General features: G+C 43.3%; 1 pseudogene; it reads left to right on the top strand.

Moving 5' to 3' along the window:
• Window positions 1-12734: 12734 nt before the first annotated feature.
• Window positions 12735-12826, top strand: LOC123834907 (small nucleolar RNA U3; annotated as a pseudogene).
• The last annotated feature ends 1185 nt before the right edge of the window (window positions 12827-14011 follow it).

Genomic DNA, 14011 nt, shown 5'->3' with positions numbered 1-14011 from the left:
GGCCTGCACAAGGTTTCGTAACTAATCAGAAGCAGACCTAGAACTTGAAGACAACATCTCACTGGGCATGGAAATCCACGTAAATTGCATTCGCAGCTCCACACTTTGCCTTTGTGTTTACCCTAAAGCAGCGTGTGCAGCTTGAACCAGCCCTTGTGTAAGCTGCCACGTGCCCATTAGGTGGCGCCCTAAGCCAACAAAGCTTTCCAGAACAATGCCTTTGTGGAAATTGGTTTTCTTCCCCTATTACAGGATTTTAAGTTAGGACGGTTTATCCTTTCTTTGTCTTCTTTCTTTTAAAATAACGGTCTTTCAACACACACACAATATAGTGTGGATTTTGTGCCAGACATAAAATGAAATTCGCCTTAATCCATCACCTAGGGAGAAAGTGTTTGTGTCACAATTGACATCGTTAAATTTTAAATGAAGTAAGCAAGCAGTAAGAAGGTCTGAAATACAGTCATTGTTCAAGAAGTCATGCAGACACTGATCAGCTGCTCTGTACAATTAGGAATAAAACAAGCACTGCTGAAAGCCTCAGTGAGGAAAAAGGCAGAGGGTGGTTGGACTTGCACTCCATGAAGTTAACACTTCCATTTCAAGTTCAGGCAGATTGGCTGGGCGCAGCAGGGATGGCTACTCCGGCAGCCCCATTGTCCCGGCCTCAGCTCTGCCCAGAGGGCCGAATGGGAGGAAGTACAGGCCTCCCCCTCCTTACCTGCTACCTTGTTTTTGCAAAGTCTAAGAACGTGTGAGGAGCTTCATCCAGATTGGCCGAATCTGTCTTAACCATCAGCATATTATTATGGTGAATCTATTCTTAAATCAAAATACATTTGTTCTTTTGTGTCTTGTACTAGCAAGGAATTTGGAACCAGTCTCTCTGGTGCTAGCCCTTGCCATCCATTATTCAAGCTATGTTGTTAAAAAGAGAATGACAGCAGATACAGTTCTGATATGCAGCTTAAATATCCGTTCATTTGTTCCATATAAGAGGTACTAAGATTATCAAATGAGAACATGAAGACTTGCCTATAAAATAAAATATCATAATGGCAGGTGGGGGTATTTTGGATGTTGGAATTTTTTGGTAAATGTGAGGATTGGCAGGAAGCCTTTCAACTTCAACTTTGTTCTGTCTTTTCCCCGATCCCTATAATCAGGTTAGTGTCTATGGCAGTAACAACCAGTGCTTCCTGAATAGCCACACACCCTTCCCGGCCCTCCCTATGGCTGAGCTGAGCCGTGTGGGTGAGTTCTGGTAAATGGGAATGTGATTGGAAGGGATGGGTGCGAGGCACTTATGCCAAACCAGTGTGGCTCTTTCATCTTCTCTTCCCCTGCCTTGAAATCCTGGAGGCCACGTGCTCTAAATGGTGCTCCTCCAAGATGGCAGTTAGACTGTAGGAAGCCAAACCCCCTTCACTGATCTGCACTGCACGTATAACAAGAGTGAGAAATGCTATTTTGCTCTGATAGCCATTGAGATTCGGCCTAACTTGTATTGCAGCAGATCCTATCCTATCCAAGAAGGTGGGACTTCTGCCTTAGCTCGCTGGATCCTGACCACCACGCATGCTAACAATCTTTCCTTTGATGATATGAAATACTTCAGTAAAGTTTCCGCAAAGTTAAGATTGGAACCTAAGAAGTCTGACTCTATGGTCTCATCTCTAAATGACTCAGTAAATAAGAAAAGGACTTATTTTCTCACATGATAATAAGTCTAGGGAGGCAGTATCAGCAATGATTGGTTCAGCAGCAAAACAGAGTGCAGGACTCCGGATTTCCCCATCTTTTTCACACGAAAAAGACTATCCTAAGCATGTTGCCTTTGCCTCAGGTTTGTCCCCTCATGGTCATAAGAGGGCTACAAGAGCTCCAAGCATCACAGCCTTTCCTGGCAGCATCCAAATGCCAGAAGCAGAAAGTCTCTTTGGTTTCTCCTTTTTATTTTCTTCAAGATTTTATTTATTTTTTTGACAGAAAGAGGCACAGCGAGAGAGGGAACACAAGCAGGGGGAGTGGGAGAGAGAGAAGCAGGCTTCCCGCGGAGCAGGGAGCCCGACGTGGGGCTCGATCCCAGGACTCTGGAATCATGACCTGAGCCGAAGGCAGATGCTTAATGACTGAGCCACCCAGGTGCCCCTGGTTTCTCCTTTTCTAAGAGTGAGGAAAACCTCCTAGAAGTCCTTCTGGCAGACTTTTCAGTGGCCAGAAATGGGTCACATGCCTCATCTTAAATCAATCACTAACAAGGGAAAGAGGTACAATTTGGGACCCAGACTGATCAAGATTTGCACCCTGAGAATTCAGTGGGGCCTAGCCTCCAGAACTATCTGCTGCATTTCTGAACAGATTTAGTTTTCTGTTAACAAAGAAGGAGGAGGTGATCACTATTGGGTTGATGACTAACATTTTTGGCGATGATTGTCCTTTACCTTTCTGAGGCTGAAGGTCAGTGACATCCCTGCGGGCTGATGATTCCTCACCCTTGATTTCTTCTAAGGCCTGTCTCTGATTCCTTTTAGGTCACTGATGGAATGCATGCATGAGAATTTGAACTTCTGTGGCACAGCTATTTGCAAAACCCTGTTCGCCAACTTCTTCCTTACATTTCTCTCTACAGATGACAGGGAGTCTCTTTAGGCTGTTCATACAAATTGCAGATTTAAACTATAAGCCTTAACACTCGTAAAATCCTAGCTCCCGTCTGCAAAAATTCCCCAAAGTAGGAGTTAATTTCACATGTTTACCAAATCTTAAATCCAAAAGCAAAACTGAGTTATCATTGTGTTGCAACTAAAACTAAACAAAGTTCTTGGCTTTGGGGGGCACATATTGGTGTCCTCAGTAGCATCTCATGGCAGAGATTTAAGTTAGGAATCTCTCTGATATGTTTACGTTTCATTGAACTCTTCAAGCTAAAAAGAAATGAACAAAGCTTTCTTCCACATTTATACCAGTCACCGGAGACCTCTCTGAATAGCCAAAGTGAAGTAGTCCTAGGACAATTTATTTTACTCTATGTTCATATAATGGATATACTGCCTTGACCATCTGTGAATTTGCCTTTCCTTTCATTTTTCTGAACACTGCCCCTAAGCCAGTTTTAATGTAATTCTGATAATGAAAACAAAACAAACTCACTTAACCTTCAAAAAAGGAAGATGGATACAATCACTTCAGAATTTGAAATAAATGTCTGTAAACATCTGGTCACCCAAATCTACATGATGATCTTTTTGCAGTGACTAGACGAGTAAAGCTCACCCTTCTCATTTATTCTGGAGCTTATGTGAGGTGGCTGTGATTTAAAAAGAGCAAACTCAAGTCATAAAGTCTTGGGGTAGTTTTAATTTCTCATCAAAGAAGGGTAGCGAATTTCCCATCATAGGAAGGATTCAAGCAGAGGAGGGATCACCTTTTGTCCAAGGTTCCAGAACTAGTAGAGGCTGAAGGTAAAGAATTTATTTAAGCTCTCTTCCAAAAGATTCTAGGGTAAGTCAGGAAAAACTATATTCATATGGTGCTTTATAAATCGTAAAACCCTCAGACACATTTTTTCTCATTAAGCTTCAAAACAACCCTGTCAGGTGGTTGGGTTTACTACTTTCGTTTTATAGATTAGGAAACTGAGATTCAGATAGAGGTTAAGGGATTTATTCAGGGTCATACATATAGAAGATGGAAGGTCTTAGAACTTCTGAGTCAGATATCTCCACACTTAGGTCAAGGGGCAGGTGTGAGGCCGGGCCCATCACTCTGGGGAAGATGGTGTCAGGGAAACCACACTGCTAAGCACAGAAAAATGGTTACTCTGGACCTTCCCTTTCCTCCTGTCCTGAAAGCTGGTCCTTGGCAAAGCTGTGTGTCTTCAGGGTCCCTTTTGTACCCTTTCTTGGTTCGTGTAGATCTGAGCTGTCCTGTCTCCTCAGAAGTGAAATTTGGAAAGCCTATGGTTAAAACTTGCTTGGCGTTGCAGCAGATTCCCAGAGTATTTCCTCTTTAAAAGGACCACAGACAGAGGCACCCTAAAGCAGGGTGCTCTCAGGCCCTTGGCTTCGGCATGGGAGCACGGGGTATTTCTGTCATGGGGTCTTTTCGGTCCTGCCTCACTGGCTCTGTCACCTAGCGCGAATTGTGTGAGAGCACAAAGGACAATCCTGCTGCTTGGTGGGGGCAAGAATGCTGGTGGAGGGGACAGGATGTCCCGTTTCAGTCCCCCCACGGTCCCCAGGCTCTGGCGTAGATGGGAGGACAGATCCCCTTGTGTAAGGGCCTGGGAACAGAGCTTTCTTCCACGCATTTCTTCCTATCAGATTCTGCCCTATTCTGGTAATTCAATGGGAAATGAATCCACCCAGGAGTCTGGGCTGGCCCCCGAAAGGAAGGTAAATATAACAAAGAGAAAGTCATTGCCAATTTTAGAGACCATGTGTTAACAGGAATAAACAGGAATACAGCTGAGTGGGAAAATGGGCGTTTCACCATGGGTTGTGTCTAAACAGAGAAGTGTGCTTTGTATCTTTTTTCATTTGGGTTGGCCAGTGGGGGTAAGTGAGAGGGAGTAAAGCATACACAGATTGCTTCAAATATAGTATCTCGAGGTTTTTAAGAAAACGTTCAGTCTCGCTACTCCTAATGCAACCAGAGGCGGTTACACTTCGCAGCGGGAGGATGTTTTTCTCTCTGCCTGAATGGCTTTGACCTCCATAGTATGCGCTTTGGGCCTTTTGGCAATATGTTTTCTAACTCTGAGGGCCTGAGGACACTGACGTTCAGAGAGAGGTTCAGTGACTTACCCAGGGTCGCACAGCTTGGAAATGTGAAGTCAGGACTCACACAGTCTCCTGACTCCCTGTCCTGTGTCTTTCCGAACACCTGGGTAAGACGCAGGGCACGAGGAAGGGCCAGGTGCCCCACTCCACATCAGACTGATATGTTGATACTCATATTTGTCATTATTTCTACCCCAGGCTTTCTCCCAATCAAACAACACTGGAGGCATCCACTGTCTCAGAGGAGGGACATGAAGGCCTGAAAGTGGAAGCAAATGTTTTCCATTTCCCACACCAAAGCGTTAGAGGTGCAGGAGCTTAAAAACCTGAGCTCTAAGGAATTAAGGCCCTAAGCTTATGCCAGAAACAATAGATTTGGAAGAATAAATGAGACTGCAAGAGCTGGTTCTTATCACTCCAAAGAGTGGGGAAGAGAGGCGTGGCTTAGGGAACAGGAGAATTTGGATGTTACTAAGTCTCACTGAGAAAGAGGACTATGCCTTGCTCCCACCACACACATTTCCCATGCACCCGAGGGGGCCGGTGGGAATCTCTGCGAGGGATGCAGCCTCAGAGGGGCCTTGGAAATGGGGCCAGGACAGAGAAGAGATCTTCATGGACCAGTCCCGGAAAGCACAGGACAGCAAGGATGGTTCAGGGGCATGAAGAGTGGGCAGTGATCAGGGGGGCCAGGTGACCCCCGACTCCATCACCACATAAGCCCCCTAGAATGTAGACACAAACCTGGGAGCAATGGAGCCAAGTTACACTTTGAACCATACACATTTGCCATTTTGTTGTTTAGAAACGATCAAATGGCAGCAATTTCACATGGCTCAGAGAAACCCAGAGCTGCCGGCAATTTCATTTCTATCATCCTGCAGAACAGAGGTTTGAAATGGAAATCAAATTCAGTGCAGTCAAACAAAGACACTTGTACTTCTCACCCCCCTGCCTGGAAGCTGCATGTTGTGCTCTCCACACAGCATTCCAGGCACCAATCAATTCTTGAGCCGCCCAGTGGTTCAGATCAGAGCCGGTGGGCTCCAGGACAGTCGGCTGCCATTACAGCGGATTGTCCTCCACAGCCCACCCTTTCAGACTCACGCAGGCCAGTGTCTGGAGCGAGCATGCACGGAAGCAGGGAAGTCTCGTTCCTTCTTTACAGTTCAATCCAGTGTAGCATCTCGTCTACGTCACAGGAACACAGGAATGGAGGAACCTACAAATCATCACCTTTACTCTTTAAGTGGGTTGAGTTTTTGCTTCAGGCTTCTCACTGGGGCAAGGCAAGCAGGGGTGGGGAAGCTTGGTTTCCCACTGGCTGAGGCATGGTCGCAAGGAAGTTGCTGGTAAACTCATTAGCCCTCATTCCTCCTGCATGACTCTGGGTAATATGTAATGATAGGTGTCTGGGAAGAACTGAGGAAGTGATTACCAGAGAGGCCAAAAGGTGTTGCTCCTCCAGAAGAAGCCATATCTAGGGGTACACAATGACAAGGATAACACTACAGTTGATAGTGGTCCTCAAATTGTGTGCCGAGGCACCCTGAGCAGCCTCAGCAAACACAGAAGAACACTATAGGACAGCTTAGATTTTTGAAGGAAACCCTTAACTTCTGTCAGATACTAAATAAAACTACTAGCTCAAGGTAGCTTACAGTTTCAACATTAGATCATGACATTATGTCTTTGTAAAGCTGGGTTTCAGTTGGTTGTTATGATTAAAAAAAAGCACGTTGTATGCATAAATGAGTGTAAAGTAAGAAATGGCAATAGTGGTATCCAATCTGAGTCCGAGGTCTGAGAAGTTGTGCAGTGCTCAGCAGGCACACACATCCCATTATTAAGAAACTGTGGCTATTTAAAAACGAAGTAAAAACACCGTCTCTTATTTCAATCTATATGTATTATTTTTTAAATAATTACTAGGTTCATCAGAATGAGTGTACTTTTTTAAAATTCAAGTACCACTAACATACAATGTTACATTAGTTTCACGCATACAATATAATGATTCTGTTCTTTTTTTTTTCTTTTTTAAAGATTTTATTTATTTGTCAGAAAGAGAGAGCACAAGCAGGGGGAGCGGCAGGCAGAGGGAGAAGCAGGCTCCCCGCTGAGCAGGGAGACCGATGCGGGACTCGATCCCAGGACCCTGGGATCATGACCTTAGCTGAAGGCAGACGCTTAACGACTGAGCCACCCAGACGCCCCTAATGGTTCTGTTCTATATATTAGTGCTCACCATGATGAGTGTGTGTGTGTGTGTGTGTGTATCACATCTTCTTTATCCATTCATCTGTGGATGGACCCTTGGGTTGCTTCCATATTCCATCTCTTGGCTGTTATAAACAATGCTGCAATAAACATAGGTGTACATATATCTTTTCCAATTAGTGCTTTCACTTCCTTTGGGTAAATATGCAGTAGTGGAATTACTGGATCATATGGTAATTCTGTTGTTTAATTTTTTTGAGGAACCTCCATACTGTTTCCCACAGCAGCCACACCAGCATACATTCCCACCAGCAGGGCACAAGGGTCCTTTCCTCTGCATCCTCGCACAAGTGATATATAGAATTGTTGAATCATTATATTGTACGCCTGAAACTAATATAATATTGTATGTTGATTATAATTCAATGAAAAAATTTTTAAATAAAAAATAGCTACTAGGTTGTCAAGACATAACTATTAAATTATTTGGACCGGATAAATTAATAAACACATTTTCTAGGCATTTCTTTTGACCCATGGGTTCTGTGAAAAATTACTGAGATGCTAAGGGAGCTGTGAGCCAAGAAAATTGGGGAATCAATCCTAGAAGATGGGCAGGCTAAAATGAACTTGGGTCCCTGGATGAGCTATCCTGAAATATCAGCGCCCTGGTAGGTTATGTGGGAGAGAAACAAACTTCTGTTCTTTTTGAGCTACTGCACTTGGGGTCTCTTTGTTACAGCAGCTTGGCCTTTTCCTTGTCAATACAGCAGCCCTCAGTAAACATTTGTTGACGAATGGGCTTGGCATTGATCTTCTCCATTATTTCAGATTTGGGGTTTGCCTTTGGAACAGTAATCAAGTAAGAGGTGGGTTCTGAAAAAATAAAAACATAACAACCAGGGGCCATGGAATATAATGGTAAACACTGGTCACTTACTAGTTATTTGACCTGCGGTAAGTTATTTGAGTGTCAGTTTCCTTGTCTATAAAATGAAAATAATTTATCTACCTGGTATACGTTATGGTGGTGGAGAGTGGATAAGGTAATAATCATGAAAATATTTTGGGAAGTATTATATATATATGTAGTCTTCATTATTGAAACATTTATGAAAATATTAATGCTGTCAGGGACCATCTCAAAAGGGGCTTGTTGGTAGGAACAAAAGCCTGAAGTAGTGCAGAGTCTGAATAATCAAGTTTCTTATTTATTTAAGATTTTATTTATTTATTTGAGAGAGCAAGAGAGAGCACAAGCAGCGGGGAGAGGAATAAGCAGGGAGGAGAGGGAGAAGCAGGCTCCCTCTTGAGCAAGGAGCACAACATGGGGCTCCATCCCAGGACCCTGGGATCATGACCTGAGCTGAAGGCAGATACTTAACCGACTAAGCCACCCAGGCACTGCAGGTTTCTCCTTTTATTAAAAAATCAAACTTTATTTGTTCAAAAGCAGTTCAGAAACACATTTACCCAGTGCAATTTAGAGGCTAAGTTTTACCAAATAAAGAATCCCCTTGAAAGTCAAATTCCAGCCCCAGGAGCTTACCTACTTAAGTGGTTTGATTACCAATACATTCATCAGGTTCCAAAGCATCTAATTCTCTCTTAAGCAGTTAAACAATCTTCCTTTCATTTATTAGAGACCTTTTTTTGTCAGGGCACCTGGGTGGCTCAGCATCAGACTCTTGATTTCAGCTCAGGTCATGATCTCAAGGTCCTGGGATCCAGTCCCACTCCAGGTTCTGCACCCAGCAGGGGGCTCTGCTAGAGATCCTCTCTCTCTCCCTCTTCCTCTGTGTACCCCATGCACGCTCTCTCTCTCTCAAATAAATAAATAAATCTTTAAAAAAAAGCTTTTTTGTCTTTGTCAAAGCCAATGCCACTGTTAAACTCCATTCTACCCCCTGTATGAGTTCTCATCATATCAGATTTCTAGGATCTGAATTAATAACTGTTTTGGATAAGTTAACCAAATCCAAGGAACCCAGTAACAAACAGTTTAGGAAGTGGCCCTGGAATAGAGAGGAGTGCCTGGAGTGGACATTAGGCATTCAAAGGCTGTCTGGCATCTCCTCCCCTTTGTGCTTATCCCTTCTTGGATTTTCCATCATGTGGGACCCTGGGATGTAGGAACACAGTCAGGGGATAAGACTCTGCTGCTTGGGCTCAGCTTCCAGCTCTGAGACCTGGAAACCATGGTGCATCTCAGGCTAAGAGGGGGTGGCACCAGGTAGTTCCTGGGATAAGGTCCTTTTCAGAATCTCCCTGGTTCTGGGACCATAGCCTACCATCAAGTCACTAAGTCCCAGATATCCTTCCAGTTATTCCCCTCTTTGTCTAAGAGAGCAGGAATCAGTTTTCGTTATTTGTAAGCAGATAGTTTAATATGATGCCTTCTTCTGAACAGTTTTTCATCCATACTTTCTTGAGCTAATCTATAGTGTTATTGGTGCAAACCGTTTAACAAGAAGGAGATCAGAGTGCTTTTAGAAGCAAGAAAATTCATTCCTGTCTCCATCTAGAATTCCTGAGTTGAAGACTTAAGATATATTTGGAAAAAATCTGTGTTCTTTTAAGATGTAGCCATGTCCATAATTGATATATTATGCCTTTTTCATATTTTTCATCTGTGTGTGGCTAGAGAAATTATAAAGTTTCTGTTCCCAGAGGAGAACTCCTCTATGGAAAATGATTTTTTTTCTTTTTTTTTAAACCACAATCATGCTTCTGAGAACGTTTATCTCACTTTACCAAAACATCATACAGTCCAACCTCATGGGCATTCTTTATTCTGACATGTATAACTCTGAATAAGAATACCATCCATCTTGGGAGAAAAAAAAATATAAAGGGATTGCTTCTTTCCTAAATATGCTTACTGTTCAATTTCAAGGGTGTCTGTGGTAGAGAAGGGAAAGAATGGGTTTTTCCCAAAACTTTCAAGAGGCTAGTTAATCAACGTGTCTATTTTTAATGAACTTTATCATCTAAAATCATTCAGCCTTTAGGTTTATGGATGTTGACTTTCTTGACTCTGGAAGTAAATCCAAAGGAAAGGATGCAACACCAATGGGTATATTTTAGCTATAATATTTGCTCTGAAGAAGGGATTCTAATTAGGAATGCAGTTCTTTTTGTGTGTGGAATTATTTAGCTTAGCTTAGAGAGAGAGTGTGCAAATGGTGGGGGGGAGGGACAGAGGGAGAGAGAGAGAGATAATCTCAAGCAGGCTCCCTGCTGAGCATGGAGCCTGACATGGGGCTCGTTCTCACGACCCTGAGATCATGACCTGAGCAGAAACTAAGTCTGACGCTTAACTGACTGAGCCACCCGGGTGCCCCAGCTCCTTATTTTTTGATGCAGCTTTTTCTGTGCTGATCATCTTGTTTGGTCAGCTCCCTCGAGTTATCTACTTCCTTCCGACTCTTTTGCCGCCATGTTGGTCCAGGTCGCCATGGTCTCCTGCGCATATTAACACAACCTTGTATCTACTTTCATTGCCTCCATTCTCACCCCTGAGCCCCATTCTCCAATTCATTTTCAATAGCTAGAGAAATATGCTAAAAACACAAATCTGGTCATTAATCCTCTGTCAAATATCATTTGGTGTCTTTTCATTGTTCTTAGGATGAAAACCAAAATCCCTAACAGGCTGAGAAGTCCAGCATTATCACTTTATTTTTAACATTAAAAAAAAATAACCCATGAAAGATGAAAGGGTCTGGTAGTTCATTATTTCAAAATAAATCCACCAGAGCTGGATTTTGAAACTCGTAACTTGCAATGGCCTCATCTTTCTATAACTCATTATCAGTAAATGATCTGTCAAATTTCATACTTTTGACAAAGGAAAAAACACTGAAAGTGTGAAACAACAGAAATGTCTGCTTTAATGGAAAGAAGATGTTGAAACTAAGCAAAAATGTTCAAACTGGCAAAAAGTAGAGCCAAGAAAGAATGGGAGAAAAAAACCAAGGCTATCCATCAGGCAGTGCCTGGGACATGCCCACATCCAGACTGGAATAAACGATCCCCAAATTTGAAAAATGTGTGGGCAAAATGTAACTTTGACCTATCATCACTTTTTTTTAAGGGAAGAGATATATATGTGTGTATCAGTGGGAAATAAAAACAAAATGGTATTATTTTAGAATAAAATTGTTCAGGCTGCAATAGCTCCCTCAGTGGGCAGTCGGCCATGCATCATAAAGAACAACCGGGGCCAGAGGGAGATCTTTAATATCGGAAACAAATAATAGCTTTATTACAGCCTCCAACTTCAGATGAATTGGCCATGGGGTTGACTTCCTCCAGAGCCCCAGCCTGCCTATCAGAAAGGACTCATGCAAAAATTGGTTTATTTTTTATTCCCCTAGCAGGACGTGATGGATCAAACATGCAGAGACCCACTGCTTGCTCTAGGGTGGCGTTCGGGGGACCTGTAAAATGGCCTGGCTAGACATGCAAGTTCTCCAGTCTATGCTGGGGATGCATTCTTTACAGAGCCTACAATAGGATTTTCATTCTCTGGAGGAAAGCTTGGAGACTTACATATTAGGCATTTCTCATGTGCCACACTATGCTCTGTGCTATCTTGTAAATTTCCACAACGTAGCTTATAGTTGTTCTCATTTTACAGATGGAGAGATGGAGTCTTAGGAAGAGAAGAGCTATGTGGTTCTCTCCATGCTCAGCATCTTTCCCCCTTTTTCTGGTGCCAACACCCTGGTTTTCTTTGAGGGACGTGCCTTCCCCAGTCTTGGTGGGGGTTTGGGGGGAGGATCCCACTCAAGGTATCCTACTCTCTTGTAGCTAATTCTGTGCTTTTCCCAAAGAATCTCAATCTTGGTGAAGCACCACATCGATGGAAAGTGGTTGGAGCTCTCCTAAAGTATCTGCTGCCATCATCCCTCTTCTGTCCTTCCTCAGGCCTGGTTCTTCAGCTTTAGGTCTAGAACATACTTTCTCACCTGAGTTGTCCAGAGTCAATTTCTGTAGCTCATAATCAGATAGCCTTGGCTGAAACAAGAGAGTCAGTAACTTACCTACAGATGTTTCCACTGCTCGTTCCTTCACTCTTCCCACTTCCTCTCCTTGCTACCCTGGTTATGACTGCCACAGTCTGGGTGCTTGATGTGTGTGGGAGCTGACCCTCTTTTCCACATAAGGAGAGTGAAGGGAGTGATGCATGCTGTGCTTCCTGGGCTCAGCATCTCCAGTTCAAGGCTCTAGGTTTTTGTTTCTCAGTACAGCCTCACTACCTGTGAGGTGAGCTCTATCTCAGTGTGATTTGAAGGTGACCAAGTGGTCTGGAGGCCTCCAAGTATCCATTCTCTGGACTGCTTCTGTGTCTGAAACTCTACTAGGAGAATCACTAACTGTGGGAGTGTTTCTCAAAATTCTTGATGAGTAGCATTAAGCTAGGGGTTTAATTCTTGCATGATAGTAGTTGTGTGTACTAATCTAATGCTTACATAATGTTTTAATGAAATATTATTCATCACAGTAGTGCATATATACATTTGAAAAGCGGTGCTATAACCCTGTGGGATACACAGAAGAGATTGAGTCCATGGACAGTAAGGTATTTGAGGATCTCCCTGCAAAAACTCTGTGTGTCCTCTTCACAACCAGAAGCCTCATAGCCTACTGGTGGGGAACCGCTGCATTAATCCATGTAGTATTGTTATCACATCAGAAGGTTTCTTTCATTCATTCATTCATTCAAAGACTGTACTTTCAGGGATCATTTCTATAGTTCATTCATTCATTCATTCATTCCATGGAGAATAGCACCCAGGCAGAGAAGTTGTGCTGGAGTCTTGCCTGCTACACAGAACCATAGAGGATGTGGGTTCTGCAGGCACCTTTAAGAGGATATTTGACTTGGAGGATGGCTTTAAAGACAAATTTTGCTGCCTTATGGTTTCTTGGGGTTTTTTTGAGCCAATTTTTTTTTTAAGAATGAGCAGTGGAAATGGTACATACAAGTGCTGATGTTAGGAATACCAAGTCTCTTACTAAAACTTTCTTGTGCTTGAAAACTTAGGCCCACAGCTGAGGGTGGGCAGCCATATACCGCATGTCTGGTTTTCCAGCTGAGTCTAAGGGGCAAATGATTGTGTGAGGGATTGTGTGGGCAGAGCGTAGGGTGGGGAGCCCAGGCTACAAGGAGAAAGGGGTGTTTGTTTAATCTTGTTTGGGAGGAAGGCTCAAAATGGAAGAGGGGATAGGACTCACAGTGGAAGAAAGGAAGATACGGAAAAAGAGGTAATTAGGGTCTGACTCCATTCCCAGCTTCAGTTGTTAATCATTTGGTCTGTGTCAGGTACTGTGTATCCTCTTCCTTAGTCCTCCCAGCAACTTTGTCACAGATACTATTACTATCATCCCCATCCTAAAGGAGAAGAAACTGAGGTTCTCAGCGTCAGGTACCCAGATCTGTGGCTCTTGGAAACCTGGCCTCAGTCCTACAGTAATCTGAAGACTCTCTAGGGCTAGTCTTTAAGGAAGCTGTGCAAGCTGCTGCTCTCTGTGGACACACAGCATGGCTCCAGTGAGCAAAACCTGAAGGGGATATTTTTTGGGCACTTCACCATTATCAGCCTAGGGAGTCGGGGAATCAACCAATTCCAAAGGTGGGGCATAATTCTCCTCAAGGAACTAGAGTGTACCCCAGCTGTGCAAACTTGAGGTTCACTTTCTTCATCTATAAAATGGAGATGGCAGCACCTCCTATATGAGGTTTAGATTCAACTAGAATGACAGAAAACACAGACTAACAGTAGCTTAAACAAGAGAAGTGTATTTTTCTCTCACATAAACAAACTCTGGTGATGTAGAGTCCAGAACTCATATAGTGGCTCCACCGTTGTCAAATACCCAGGCTTTCTACATTTTTGTTCTGCCATTCATATATTTCTTCCACTTCGTTGTCCTAAATAGCTGTGGCAGCTCTAGCCATTGCATCTGCCTCTATTCATCTGGAAGGAGGAAGGGGCAAA

The sequence above is a fragment of the Mirounga angustirostris genome, unplaced genomic scaffold (assembly GCF_029215605.1).
Source record: "Mirounga angustirostris isolate CCGP_5_RB_7025 unplaced genomic scaffold, mMirAng1.0.hap1 SCAF_1, whole genome shotgun sequence".
In the NCBI taxonomy this organism is placed as follows: Eukaryota; Metazoa; Chordata; class Mammalia; order Carnivora; family Phocidae; genus Mirounga; species Mirounga angustirostris.
This window is presented reverse-complemented; position numbering and strand designations above follow the sequence as displayed.